Below are 15,182 nucleotides of genomic sequence, written 5' to 3'. Positions count from 1 at the left end.
GCCGTGACAATTCCACGACATGTTGTCTAAGTATATAGGATGGCATGATACAATTGACATAATTGATTCATATACTAAGCAGCTGACACTCGCATGTATGACCTCTAAACTAAGTAGATGGAATTCAATATTGTGCATATGATGTCTAAAGTAAGCAATGCAGGACACCACATGCATGATATGAGAAATATAAACATTGCAACTTAGAGCATACACCTCAGGTGGGATATAGGACTGGTCATTTGTCTCTGAATCCTCCTGTGAGGAGCTCCCTGTAACCATCGAGATATATGTTTCAACAGGTACCATTGCCTGCTCTGAAGACCTTGTTTTCACTCCTGATTTTTCCATAACCGGCTCAAATGGCTGATACACATGAAGAGTAGTTCAATATACACAGATTGTCGACAAATGGAATACGTAATGAAAAAAAGATGGCATCAGATAATTCACATATATGATGCCTGGCTACATGGTGGTGCATAATTCACATATATGATAACTGGCTGAAAAACATGGCGTTGCATAATTCACATATCTGATATAGAAAGCAAACAAGAGGCATTCACACAAAGCATGTCTAATCTAAGCAGATGGCATGGCAATGCAAGACACCATATGCATGATATGAGCAATATAACCCTGCCAAGTTAGAGCACGCACCTCGGGGGGGGGGGGGATACGACTGGTCATCTGTCACTAAATCCTTATCTGAGGAGCTATCTGTAACCAGCAAGAAATCTGCATCAACAGGTAGCACTGACTGCTCAGAAGACCTTGTTTTAACTCCAGATTTTCCCATGACCGACTCAAATGGCTGATGCACAGGAAGAGTAGATGAATGTATAAACATTGTTGACAAATGGAATAAATTATGAAAAAATATGGCATGATACAATTCACATATACGATGACTGGCTAAACAGGATGGCATTGCATGATTCACGTATATGATGCCTGGCTAAAGAACATGGCATTGCATAATTCCCGTATACTCCCTCAGTTCTTAAATATTTGTCTTTTTAGAGATTTCAAATGGACTACCACATACGGATGTATATAGACATATTTTAGAGTGTAGATTCACTCATTTTGCTCCGTTTGTAGTCACTTGTTCAAATCTCTAAAAAGACAAATATTTAGGAACAGTGGGAGTATGATATAAAAACCAAACAGGTGGCATTCACACAAAGCAAATCTAAACTAAGCTGATGACATATAAGATGTATAATGTAAGCAATGCGAGGCGCCATATGCATGATATGACCAACATCAGCATGCCAGGTTAGAGCAAACACCTCAGGTGGTAAATAGGAGTGGCAGGCTCCCTCTGAATCCCCATCTGAACAGTTATCTTCCTCTGGAATACAATCTGGAATGGCGGGAGGGGGGGCACTTCGCCCACCATGGAGCGGCGTCTGCATGACATTATATTCCCACGCAACAGTCTTCTCCTTTTCTCTACATGTTCAGTACGATTATGTACAATAACTGACATGCATAATAAAAAAATAGTTAGATTTTGTAAGGCCTAAGGGGTGCATGCAGAAATCAAGACTGATGGTAGAAAACGAGTGGATAGATCCAAAACTAATGATAGCAGGTAGATTATAGCTTCAGTTTTAAAAAGATAGACAATGGATCATCTACTGTTTGTTGCCCACCCAACATGAACCACATAGAAGATCCCATATGAACCAGATAGTAGACAGATACTATTCGTTGCTGCCTCGATATGAGACATATGGGCATTTTAAAACTCAAGTTTGAACGATAAAGTAGCAGGTAATAATAACCGATGTATAATGTAAGCAAACACAAAAGACTGCTACCTCTCTTCCGGAACTATATAGTCCTCAGGTTCATCTTCTCAGTCTATGCGGGTAATGCAGTTGGCGTGGCTGCCGGAGACGGGTAAGATTATCTGAGGCGGCGAAAGAAAGTCTGCAGGGGGAATCTCTGCTGCAGTGAACTCTTCTATCGATGGTGCACCTCTGGTGGGGTGGATGACGGCACGGCAGGAGCAGGACATAACACACAGAGTTTTCTTTGACGCCTATCTGAAAATGAAGTAAATCTGTAAGGGCTCCTTAGAATTGGAGGATTCTATAAACGCAGGGACAGGAAAAACACAGGAATAGGATAGGAATGCACGTGCAAAACAGAGCATTTGGAAACATAGGATTTTTGTCAACTTGGGTGTTTGGTTCACATGAATTGGAAGAACACAGGAATGGAGTAACATGGTCAAATTAAAGTCAAACCACGTGAAAATGAAAAAATAAGAATCTTATTATGCCAGTAATGCAATTAGTCCTATTCTTCATGCATATTAATTTGAAAAGGACGTCCAAGTGGATATTAAAATTCCTACGTTTTTTCTTTGAAAGAGACACCAAAGGAAAAAAATCCTCCAGTTTTGCTTTGCTCCACTCCTTCTAACCAAATGCATGAATAGTAGTACCATAGCAAAGGATCCCTGAGGGATCGACATGAATGTAGAGTAACAAAGTGATGCAACAAGTGTACAACCTCTTTGGCATAGCCTTGTCGACCTCGGCATCATTGGGTTGGACGTGGAGGATGGTGATGCTGGTGTGACTGTCGGAGGCGGGGAAGAAGATCTGAGGCCTCTGGAAATGGCGCTGAGGGTACTGCTCCGCTGTAATGGACGGTTCCGTCGTTGGAGCAGCTCCGATGAGGTGTACGGCGGCGAGGCTGACGGAGGACAAGACAGACAACGTTAATCTGAATTTGGACTCTAATATCATCTGCAATAGATGATGTAAAATACATCACCAAAAAGTGCTAGATGTAAAACGCATCAGCCGCGCCACGGCCGCTCCGACAGATGCTTTAAATACTGTTCACTTTGAACTTAACTGAAGAAACTGAACTTTACAGTCGAAACTGAATTTTACTGTCGAAACTGATTGAACTAGTAGCAGAGCATTGCAATAGATGTTTAGGGTGTTCGAGCACTAGTAGCAGAGAAGCAGTGATCTAAATCAGCAGACGCTCTAGCAGGGAACACACTAGCAGAGAGCAAGTCGTGCAGCAGCACCGCGAGCGAGTGCTAAAGCAGCAACTCCTGTAGTTGCCGGAGGTCGTGCAGCAGCAGCAGCAGCGTGAGCGAGAGCAAGAGTGGAGCAGCAGCACGAATGAGAGCAAGAGCGGAGGAGCAGCGTGACCAACAACAATAGCAGAGAAGAGCAACAACACGAATGAAAGCAAGAGCACTGCAGCAGCGCGATCAACAGCAAGAATAGAGCCGCAGCGCGAGCGAGAGCCGGAGCAGCTGCAGCTAGTGCCGGTGTGGAAGTCACCAGCGAGGAAGCAACGACATGGGGGAGAGACACCGTGGATGAAGTGGCCGGTGACGGTGCCGTCGATGGAGACCCGCCATGGCTGCTCGGTATCGAGCACTGGCAGCCCCGTGAGATCAAATAAAAGATAAAATGCAGCGGTGAGTGCAGAACCTCCTTGGTGGCGCCGAGTGAGCCTCGGCTTCACCGGAGGAATTGGTGAGGGTGCTGCGGTTCTAGTGGGGCAGGTCAAGACGACACTGTGGGGATGGAGGTGGCGCAATAGACGAAGCGAACGTCGGGGCAGCTCCTTGGAGGTGGAGGATGGGGCGGCTGATCCGGTAGGACGACGAGATCGATGACGGATCCTCATTCGGTGCGGTGGATGAGGCACGGCGAGCTGTTGCGGTGGACGACGTCGTCGGGGAAGAGTCTCCGGCTGGGCGGCGGTCGGGAGGCCGACGGAGGAGCGTGGGGTTTCGCGGGTTTTGGCGGCCTCGGTGTACGAATGGGGGGGACGAAGGGGAAGGTAGGGGAGAGCCCTGGCTTAGGGACGCGCTTCTCCGAAATGTAGGGTAAGTTACTAGCGTATCTTGACCGGTTTTGACACCGCGACGTTGAGCCGGCATTTCCGGCTGAGGGGTAGAAGGGGGATTTCACGTGTCTGGGCTGCGGGACCGATTTTGGATGAGGAGGGAGTTTTCGCGCGCGTCAAAATTTCAGGATAACAAGGCGCGGAGCGGGTTGAAGAGGCGGGAGTTTAAAAGCAGATGAGACAAAAGATACTCAAGCTTGAAAATTTCGGGATAACAAGGCGCGGATTCCTTGTTCGGCAGAACAAACTTAACGTGTACAATAAAACAATTCATACAATACACAAGGGAGTCATGTCCCCCTTTACTATATTGCTATAGATGTCATTGAAAAAACTACAACAAAAATGTAAAAAAAAATCGGGAGAACAAGATTACCCTGTACAGTACCAAGTCGATTCGCACTTCCCTCAACAGCAACAAAAAACAAATCAATTCCCACAAAAAGAAAGAGTCATGTCCCTTTTTATATGATTACAAATGCCTGGATCCCGAATTTCAATTTTTGAATCCACGTTATGTTGAATTCGAATATATCGTTAGGTGACCTTGCGGTTTATAATGGATGTAGTCCTACATTTTGATCTTCCATCATATATGAACATTTTACTCCAGCCTATGAACATATATATTGTCGTCTACCATATGGACTAAATTTGAAACAATTTTCCTTATTTGAATACAATTGTTGTCAAGTTATACAATCATTTAAATATTATCTTGATAACAAAAAACATGCATATAGCAATAATCATATTTCACTATGAACTACATGTACCATACGATCTCCACTTCAAATATTTGTATCCATTTTATGTTGAATTTAAATCAGAGTACATTGGTCTAGGTAGCGAGATGTTCGGGATAATCTAAACCCTGTTTTCATATGTGTATTTTTCGGCTAAATTGGGACAAGTTCTGGCATAAGCTTCTTGCAAAACCGGAGATTCTCTCAACAAGCCTCGTGGTTCCGAGAGGGAACGTGTCACCTTTATGTGCGAAACAATATACGCTGCCTCCCCCTGATTTTCTTTACAGTGGCAACATATAACTATATGAGTGCCCTGTTAAATTTTGGAATTATTTCGGGTTCGTTGGGCCTTTTTTATATATTAATTGAGTTTTGGACATTTAATGTGCATAATCCAAATTTGAACTGCAAGCACATGCCCCGGTGCACCAAAGTTGGTTGAAAAATCACATGTGTGTCCTTTGGTGAATTTATAGGTCCCATGCAAGAAATGGGAATCAAATTCAAACATCTTGGCATTGTGACCCGGCCGAGAACATCAAGAAACTTGGTTTAAAATTCATGTAAATCCAAAACTCGCCTGGAAATCATGAAACTTGGTATGGTGTCATGTCATGGCACTAACATGTTGTGGTAAAAAATTGTACGATTTGGAACAAGTTTTGGTATAAGCTTCTTGCAAACCGAAGCTTCTCTCAAGAAGGCTCGTGGTTCTGAGAGGGAACGTGTCACCGTTGAGTGTGAAATGATATAAGCTGCCCCCTTGAGTTTCTTTAAAGGGGCAACATAGAACTACATGAGTGCCCTATTAAATTTTGGAATTATTCCGGGTTCGTTTGGCCTTTTCATACATTAATTGAGTTTCTAGTCATTTAATGTGCATAATTCAAATTTGAACTACAAGCACATGCTCCCGTGCACCAAAGTTGGTTGAAAAATCACATGTGTGTCCTCGGGTGAATTTCTAGGTCCCATGCAAGAAATGGAATGAAATTCAAACATCTGGGCATCATAGCTTGGCCAAGAACAATGAGAAACATGGTTTTGAAATTCTTGTAAATCCAAAACACGCCTGAAAATCATGAAACTTGGCATGGTGTCATGTCATGGTACTACCATGTTGTGGTAAAAAAATGGGCCGAACAGGAACAAGTTTTGGTATAAGCTTCTTGCAAACCGGAGCTTCTCTCAAGAAGGCTCGTGGTTCTGAGAGGGAACGTGTCACCTTTGAGTACGGAACGATATACGCTGCCCCCCAATTTCTTTACAGGGGCAACATAGAACTACATGAGTTCCCTGTTAAATTTTGGAATTATTCCGAGTTCGTTTGGCCTTTTTATACATTAATTGAGTTTCTGGTCATTTAATGTGCATAATTCAAATTTGAACTACAAGCACATGCTCCCGTGCACCAAAGTTGGTTGAAAAATCAGATGCGTGTCCTCGGGTGAATTTATAGGTCCCATGCAAGAAATGGGAATGAAATTCAAACATCTGGGCATCGTGGCTCGGCCGAGAACATTGAGAAACATGGTTTTAAAATTCTTGTAAATCCAAAACACGCCTGAAAATCATGAAACTTGGCATGGCGTCATGTCATGGTACTACCATGCTGTGGTAAAAAATTGGCCGAATAGGAACACGGTTTGGTATAAGCTTCTTGCAAACCGGAGCTTCTCTCAAGAAGGCTCGTGGTTCTGACAGGGAACGTGTCACCTTTGAGTGCGGAACGATATACGCTGCCCCCCCTTGAGTTTCTTTACAGAGGCAACATAGAACTACATGAGTGCCCTATTAAATTTTGGAATTATTCCGGGTTCATTTGGCCTTTTTTATACATTAATTGACTTTCTGGTCATTTAATGTGCATAATTCAAATTTGAACTACAAGCACATGCTCCCGTGCACCAAAGTTGGTTGAAATATCACATGCGTGTCCTTGGGTGAATTTCTAGGTCCCATGCAAGAAATGGGAATGAAATTCAAACATCTGGGCATCGTGGCTCGACCGAGAACATTGAGAAACATGGTTTTAAAATTCTTGTAAATCCAAAACACGCCTGAAAATCATGAAACTTGGCATGGTGTCATGTCATGGTACTACCATGCTGTGGTAAAAAAATTGGCTGAATAGGAACAAGTTTTGGTATAAGCTTCTTGCAAACCGGAGCTTCTCTCAAGAAGGCTCGTGGTTCTGAGAGGGAACGTGTCACCTTTGAGTGCGGAACGATATACGCTACCCCCCTTGAGTTTCTTTACAGAGGCAACATAGAACTACATGAGTGCCCTATTAAATTTTGGAATTATTCCGGGTTCGTTTGGCCTTTTTTATATATTAATTGAGTTTCTGGTCATTTAATGTGCATAATTCAAATTTGAACTACAAGCACATGCTCCCGTGCAGCAAAGTTGGTTGAAAAATCACATGTGTGTCCTCGGGTGAATTTCTAGGTCCCATGCAAGAAATGGGAATGAAATTCAAACATCTGGGCATCGTGGCTCGACCGAGAACATTGAGAAACTTGGTTTTAAAATTCTTGTAAATCCAAAACACGCCTGAAAATCATGAAACTTGGCATGGTGTCATGTCATGGTACTACCATGTTGTGGTAAAAAAATTGGCCGAATAGGAACAAGTTTTGGTATAAGCTTCTTGCAAACCGGAGATTCTCTCAAGAAGGCTCGTGGTTCTGAGAGGGAACGTGTCACCTTTGAGTGCGGAATGATATACGCTGCCCCCCTTGAGTTTCTTTACAGAGGCAACATAGAACTACATGAGTGCCCTGTGAAATTTTGGAATTATTCCGGGTTCCACTACTGGAATCAGCTAATTTGCCATCTGCCAGCTCTTTGCCGTCTGCTAGCTGACGGCAAAGAAGCTCTTTGCCATCAGCTACCCAAAAGCAGACGGCAAAGAAACGGCAGACGGCAAAGAAGCTCTTTGCTATCCGCGATCTCTTTGCCGTCAGCCAGCAGACGGCAAAGAATTTTGCCGTCCGCTGGCAGACGGCAAAGAGTGAGGTGGCCCCCACCCCCTGCCCGTTTGGAAAAAACTTAACGGCCCACCTCTTTGCCGTCCGCCAGCAGACGGCAAAGAGGCAAAAGGGCGGACGGCAAAGATAGGCGGACGGCAAAGAGGGCACTACCTAACGGCCCGTACCCCCCCGCCCGTTACTCACTTCTTCTCTCCTCGCCGTTCTCTCCTCCCACCCCGCCGCCGCCGCCGCCGCCCGCCCCGCCCCGGCCCCCCGCTGCCCCGGCCCGACCTCCACCGCACCCTCGCCGCCTTGACCTCCACTGCACCCTCGCCGCCTCTTCCACATCGCCCCGCCCACACCAGCCCGTGCCGCCGCCGCCGACCCCGTCCGGCGTAGCCGGCCTCCCCGCCGCCCCGCACCCCTCCCCAACCTCCATCGCGGCCCCGCCGCTCCTTCCACGTCGGCCAGCCGCGCCGCGGCCGTCCAAGCCCCGTACCGCCGCGCCCGTCCCCGCCCCCGACCCCCGACCAACCGCCGCTGCCGCTGCAGCCGCGGGTCGACCGCCCCCCGAGGAGCGCCGCCCATCGCTGCCCCTCCCCTCCCCATCGCTGCGCCGCCTCGCTGCCGCCCCGTCGCCGCCCCCTCCCCGACCCGTCGCCGCCCCCCACGGTGAGCCCCTGCCGCCCCCCTGTGTCCTATTTTTTTTCTTCTGTTTTTTTGTTTTTCTTTTCTGTTTAGATAGTTTAGTTTTAATTAGTTTAGGTTTAGGTTATATAGTTAGCTAGATTAGATTAATTAGATTGGATTATATTAGACTAGTGTTAGGTTTTAGTTAAATAGCCATAATTAAAGGAAGTGAAAAAAGATGAAAAAAGAAGACGAAAAGTAGAATAAGTAGAAGGGGGAAGAAGAAGAAGAAGAAGAAGAAGAGGAGGAGGAGGAGGAGGAGGAGAAAGAAGAAGAAGAAGAAGAAGAAGAAGAAGAAGAAGAAGAAGAAGAAGAAGAAGAAGAAGAAGAAGAAAAGAAGTAGAAGACGGGGGATGAGAAGAAGTAGAAGAATGAGAAGAAGTAGAAGTAGTAGAAGAATGAGAAGACCCCCTGACCCCCTGACCCCCCAACCCCGACACCACACCCCGACACCCGACCCCGACTCCACCCCGACACCCGACCCCCTAACCCCCTGACCCCGACACGACACCCCGACCCCCCGACCCCGAAACAACACCCCGACCCCGACACGGCACCCCGACACCGACACGACACCCCGACCCCCGACACGACACCCCCGACACCCCGACCCCGACCCCGACCCCGACACCGACACCGACACGGCACCCCGACCCCGACCCGGCACCCCGACCCGACACCCCGACCCCGAGACCCCGACCCCGACACGGCACCCCGACACCGACACGACACCCCGACCCCCGACACCTCCCGAAAAGGTGTTCTTTGGCCTTCCAGAGGCCGACGGGGTCATATATTTGTGAATTATTAGTTAGGTCATATATTTTTCGATTTTGTTATGAAAAACATCATATATAATTGTGTTGATCGGGTAGTTTTAAATGTGCAGTTGTTTCATCGCTGCAAGGTTTGGTGTTCGACGACCTCGCCGTGCGTTTCACGAGCTCTGCCCCTTCGTTCATGGGTGAGCACAAATGACATGTCCTCCTCCCCCATTAATTATTTGATCTATTCCGATGAAACTTGATAGCTAGCTATATATGTGTCTTGAATCATCAGTATGCGTAACCAATATGTGTCTCCCGTTCGAAAGCGTCATAGTTATAAATATGCATGCATTTGCATATTTATAACCTTGATTCTTTCGAATTGTCCAACGCTATCCATGGACAGCCCGAGTATGTTTAGATTGGGTTCGTTTTCCCATATGCTTTGCTCCGGATCCGACGCATAAATTTCGTCAGTGCCTCCCCTGTTGTTCTCCGGGTACACATCCTCTCTGTTTATTGCAGAGACGTGTATCAGGAGAACAGCGGGGAGGTGCTGCCGAAATTTTGCGTAGGATCCGGAGCATAGCATGGGAAAATGAACCCAATCTAAACATACTCGGGTGGGATTAGGACCTATCATTACCTATTAGAGTGTAGGTTGCATGGACGTAATAAAATTGACAAAGTAGATCAACTGATGAATATATACATGGTGAATTATATATATATATATATATATATTTGTTGTGTGTCTAGTAGCTCTGAAAGTCAAGATGAGTGATCATGCGTGGATGTACACCGGTCACACTGGTCAGAACAAATGGAGCACTGAATGGTTCACAAAAACCAAGGGGTTTGTGCGAGCTGCATTTGCAAATGGCCAGAGGAAAACCTGGTGCCCCTGTTTACGGTGCGGCAATTGGGAAAAGAGGACAGAGGCTGAAATGGGCAAACACCTGCAGAAGAGTGGTTTTACGCCCGATTATACGGTGTGGACATTTCATGGTGAGTCTGCCCAACGTGACCGAGCTGAGGTGGATCGTCGTCGCACCGACGAGCATGGTACCGGGATGGAAAACATGGTGCAAGACTTTGATGATGCTCGGGATTCGGACGAGGAGATGGAGGAATCTGCAAAGGCCTTCAATGAAAAGTTGGAGTCTTCAAAACGTCCGCTCCATGAGCACACTGAGCTTTGTCAGTTGGATGCCATCTCACAAGTAATGGCTCTGAAGGCTCAGTTCAACTTGGGCAGAGAATGCTACGATGCAATGATGACAGTATTTGGACGCTTTCTACCCAAAGGCCATGTAATGCCTGCAAACCTGTACCAGTCGGACAAAATCCTCCGTGCACTGAAGATGCCCTATGATAAGATACATGCCTGTGAGAAAGGATGTGTCTTGTTTAGGCTTGACTATGCGGACTTGAACTATTGTCCCATTTGCAAGTCTTCCAGGTATGTTGTGGTAGACAACAGTATGGGTGAGAAGACACAGACCAAAATCCCCGTTAGTGTTCTTCGGTATATGCCAATCGTACCAAGACTTCAACGTCTTTTCATGGTCGAAGAGACGGCCAGACAGACGACATGGCACAAAACGGGCAAAAGAACCGAACTAGATGCAGATGGGAATCTGATGATTGTACACACATCGGATGGTGTTGCGTGGAAAAAGTTTGATGAATTACATGGTGACAAAGCGGCAGATCCGAGGCATCCTCGAGTCGGCATCAGCACAGATGGGTTCAGTGTGTTTGGTATGACGGCAGCCCAATACAGTTGTTGGCCCGTATTTGTCTTTCCACTCAATCTCCCCCCCCCGGACAGATTATGCAAAGAAAGAACATTTTCCTGACGTTGATAATTCCAGGGCCCAACTATCCGGGGAAAAATATGAATGTGTACATGCAACCGCTTAAGGACGAATTGCAAGAAGCCTGGGATAATGGGTTCAAGACATACGATGCCTATAGCAAACGGAACTTCATAATGCGTGTCTGGTACATGTACTCGACGCATGACTTGCCAGCGTATGCGCTATTCGTTGGCTGGTGTGTGCATGGAAGGTTCCCGTGCCCCACATGCAAGGGAGCTCTTGAGTTTCGTTGGCTTCAGGCCGGTCGCAAGTTTTCTTGCTTCGACATGCATAGACAGTTCCTGAATCCTCGCCATAAGTTCAGGAAAGACAAGAAGAACTTCATCAGAGGTAGAGTTGTCAAAAACTCTGCACCACCTGCATTGACAGGCCAACAGACCCTGGATCAGTTAAACGCTCTCGAGCCAGATCCAGAGCATCCAGGGTACTTCAAGGGGTATAATTCTAAGCACGCCTGGACTCACAAAACATGCTTATGGGATCTGCCTTACTTCAAAGACCTCCTTTGCCCACACAACATCGACGTGATGCACACTGACAAGAATATCGCCGAGGCACTTTTTGGTACATTGTTCAGCATAGATGGGAAGTCAAAGGATAATACTAAGGCTAGAGTCGATCTGGAGGCGCTATGTGATAGGCCGTTACAAAACATGAAAGAACCGAAAGGAAAGCAGAACTGGACAAAGCCAAAGGCATGGTTCAATCTTGGAAGGCCAGCTATGAGGGAAATTATCTTGTGGGTGAAAATGCAGTTGATGTTCCCCGATGGGTATGCAGCGAATCTACAGAGGGGAGCCAGTCTTGATAAATTGAAGATACTTGGTCTCAAGAGTCATGATTGGCACATATGGATTGAGCGGGTAATGCCGGTGATGTTGCGTGGCTTCATCCCTGAGGATGAATGGCTAGTACTGGCAGAACTCAGCTATTTCTTCCGTGTTCTTTGTGCGAAAGAACTATTCGCCTGGCGTGCTAGAAGAAATGGAAGAGTTGGCGCCGGAGTTGATCTACAAGTTAGAGAAGATCTTTCCACTGGGCTTCTTTAATCCAATGCAACATTTGATTTTGCATCTCCCGACCGAGGCAAGATTGGGGGGGCCCGTGCAAAATCGTTGGTGCTACCCAATTGAGAGGATGCAGAAGACGCTTCGACAAAAATGTAAAAATAAACATAGAATTGAAGCATCGATGGCTGAGGCATTCATCACTGAGGAGGCGGCAAACTTCGTGACAGCACACTACGAAGCCAAAAATCGTCATTTGCATAATCCGAAGCCTCGGTACAATGCTGACGACCCTAAAAAGGGTGGATCCAACCTCAGCCTATTCAAAGGGAATCTCGCACCAGCCAGTGTTTCAAATCCAGTATCTTTGGATAACGAACAATGGCGGACCATTTCGTTGTATATCTTCAACAACCTGATAGAAGTGCGGCCGTACATCGAGTAAGTTTTCGGTACATAGTTTCGCAACTTCTATTTCCTTTGAACTGCTCTTATTCCTGGATATTTCATACAGTCGATACGTCGCCTTATTCTCGTATGGAGCGGTTATCCAAAAGGATTCTGTCGAAGAGTATGAGCTTCTTGCAAAGCAAGGAGGAGGCTATCCCGGTTTCATCTCTTGGTTCAAACAAACGGTAATTTCTATTAGACTTGTAGGCTAATTTGTAGGCGGCTATCCCGGTTTCATTCGCTAATTTGTGCGTAATGCAACAATCCTTTCATATTAAACTTGTAGGCTAATTCAGAGTCTATGGACGCCGAATTGAGACAAGTCGCTAATGGTTTTGACTATAAGGTCCGTTCATTTGACAAATACGACATCAACGGGTATCGCTTTCGTACCTATGGCAAAGAGCTATCTATGGCCGACCGAAAGTCTACAAATTGTTGTGTATCTGCTATCGGCGAAGGAGGTACCGAGTATTATGGGAAAGTTGAAGCAATTTATGAACTTCTATTCTATGGTGAAAACCCACCGAATGTCGTAGTCTTCAAATGTTATTGGTTTCAGCCGAAGGAGACTAGAAGGACTCATGAACATATAGGGCTAGTTGAAATCAACCAAAGCACCCATTTAGATGTTCCTGATGTCTATATTACGGCTCAACGGGCAACCCAAGTATTCTATCTACCGTGGGCCTGCCAAACTAATCCAAATCTGAAAGGTTGGGATGTCGTTTATGAAGTGCCGCCACGTGCTAGACTATCTCCCCCAAAGGAAGAGGATTATGAACCTCACATTAACCCAGACACATATGAAGGAGAATTCTTCCAAGAGACACGTCTTTCCAAAAAGCGTTTCAAGAACCGCTATACTTCACCCCAAAACATTGAAGTAGACAGCGACAGTGAATCCGACATCACCCGAGAGGAGGAACAAGAAGAGCCGGAACAAGAAGAGCCGGAACAAGAAGAGGTTACTGCTGCGGATGACCTGTCATTGCTTGACCGATTACGTCAAGGTGGCCTTCCACATGTTGATGCCACTGAACCCTATGAGCCCGTCATTGATTATAGTGATGATGATGATTATGCATTTATTGATGATACTGATCGAGATTATTAGTAGTGTCAGGTATTAAATTTTTTAATGTTGTACTTGATGATGATACACTTAAGTGATACACATATTATTATTCATGTCGGTCTTTTTTTATGTTGTACTAATTTCGTTTACTGTTTGTCATGGCAGGTGTTGAAAGATGGTGGGCGTTGGTCGGGAGCGCGCCAAGGCCCCTTCTTCGTCGGCGCGTGGTCTGAGGTCTTCGATTCCAGACGCACCTCTCCGCCGAGCGTTGCTGGACAGTATGTCCACACCGCCGGGCCCTTCTTCGTCGACCGCGGTGCCCAGCAGGGGACGAGGTAGGAAGAGAGGAGGTGGGGCACGTGGTCGCGGGAGAGGAGGTAGGGTGACTGCTACGGCGCCTTCCTCGCCGCCACCCCCAGCTGTTTCACCCGAGCACGTGACTGCTAGGGTGGACTCGTCCGAGGAGGAGGCTACACGGACTCCGGTCCATGAGCCTCCGGTCCACGGGTCTTGGGCCCACGAGCCTCGGGTCGACTGGCCTTCGGCCCACGAGACCCCGGAGGAGCACACGTCCGGATGGGGTACCTGGCCGGATCAGCCCGAGGAGCCGAGTGGCCATGCTGATGATGGCGGGGAGCCGACTGATCTTGAGGAGGAGGGTGGCACCGTCTACCAGCGTGGTGCTACACGGCTCCCGTCCGTGCCGGCGACCCGCGAGCAGAGGTGGTTGATTTTCCCTGATGGGGAGAGGTACGTAAGTGCATTTAATATTTTTGTACCTTCTGCATTCACGTTTCTTCAAATAACTAATGCGTTGGCCTTGTCATGCTGCAGGGGTTGGGACCACCATCATAGTGTCCGCCGGCCCAACTCCGTCCTTGGAGTTCTTTGCCGGCAAAACTTCCCGGGGTTTGTCACGTTGCCTGGTGAGGGTAGGCTTCCAGAGCTTGGATTGAGCTGGGAGCACTACGTGGCTGCCCCGGCCCCGCCGGATGAGATTATTGACGGTGTCGTGTGCGACACGAGGGCAGACATGGTGATCAGAAAGTTCTGGGTAATTTCTCCTTTTACACATTTAAAAATCTTCAACTAGCTAGTTATTAATTGTACTAATCAATATTGTCTCATTTGATTGCAGACAGGTGTGAGGAGGGATACGAGGAGGACGCGGCACATGTTATCGAGAACGTCTGCAAGCGCCTACTCCAGAACTTACGGCACGAGGCTCGGGTGCAGGCTGTTCGAGACTACTACGCCTTGCGTGGTATCAAGAAGACCAAGCCGGCGTGCCATGATAAGTTCCTGAGTAAGGAGCAGTACATGAAGGTAATTCTTAAGGCCTTCTACTTAAGTTCCTTCATTTAGTAATTCTTAGCCGTAGCGCTCAAGTTTCTATTTGCTAACTTAGGCGCCTCCGAGATGGTGTGCGGATCGGATGGATTGTTGGGAGGTGTTGGTCGATGAGTGGTGCTCAAAAGAATGGCTAGCCCTCCACAACGAGGCCAAGGACAAACGTGCCCAAATGGAAGGTGTGCCACACCATCAAGGCAGCTCCAACTTATATCAGTTCGGGCGCAACTGGGTATGTGGTTTGCTTCATGATTCATGCAATTCATTCATCATGCTAGCTTGAGCCCTTTAATTACTAATTTTCATTGTTTCTCTCTTTCAGGCACGCTACAA

This window comes from Aegilops tauschii, chromosome 5 (genome assembly GCF_002575655.3).
Source record: "Aegilops tauschii subsp. strangulata cultivar AL8/78 chromosome 5, Aet v6.0, whole genome shotgun sequence".
Lineage (NCBI taxonomy): Eukaryota > Viridiplantae > Streptophyta > Magnoliopsida > Poales > Poaceae > Aegilops > Aegilops tauschii.
Note: the sequence above shows the minus strand (reverse complement) of the source record.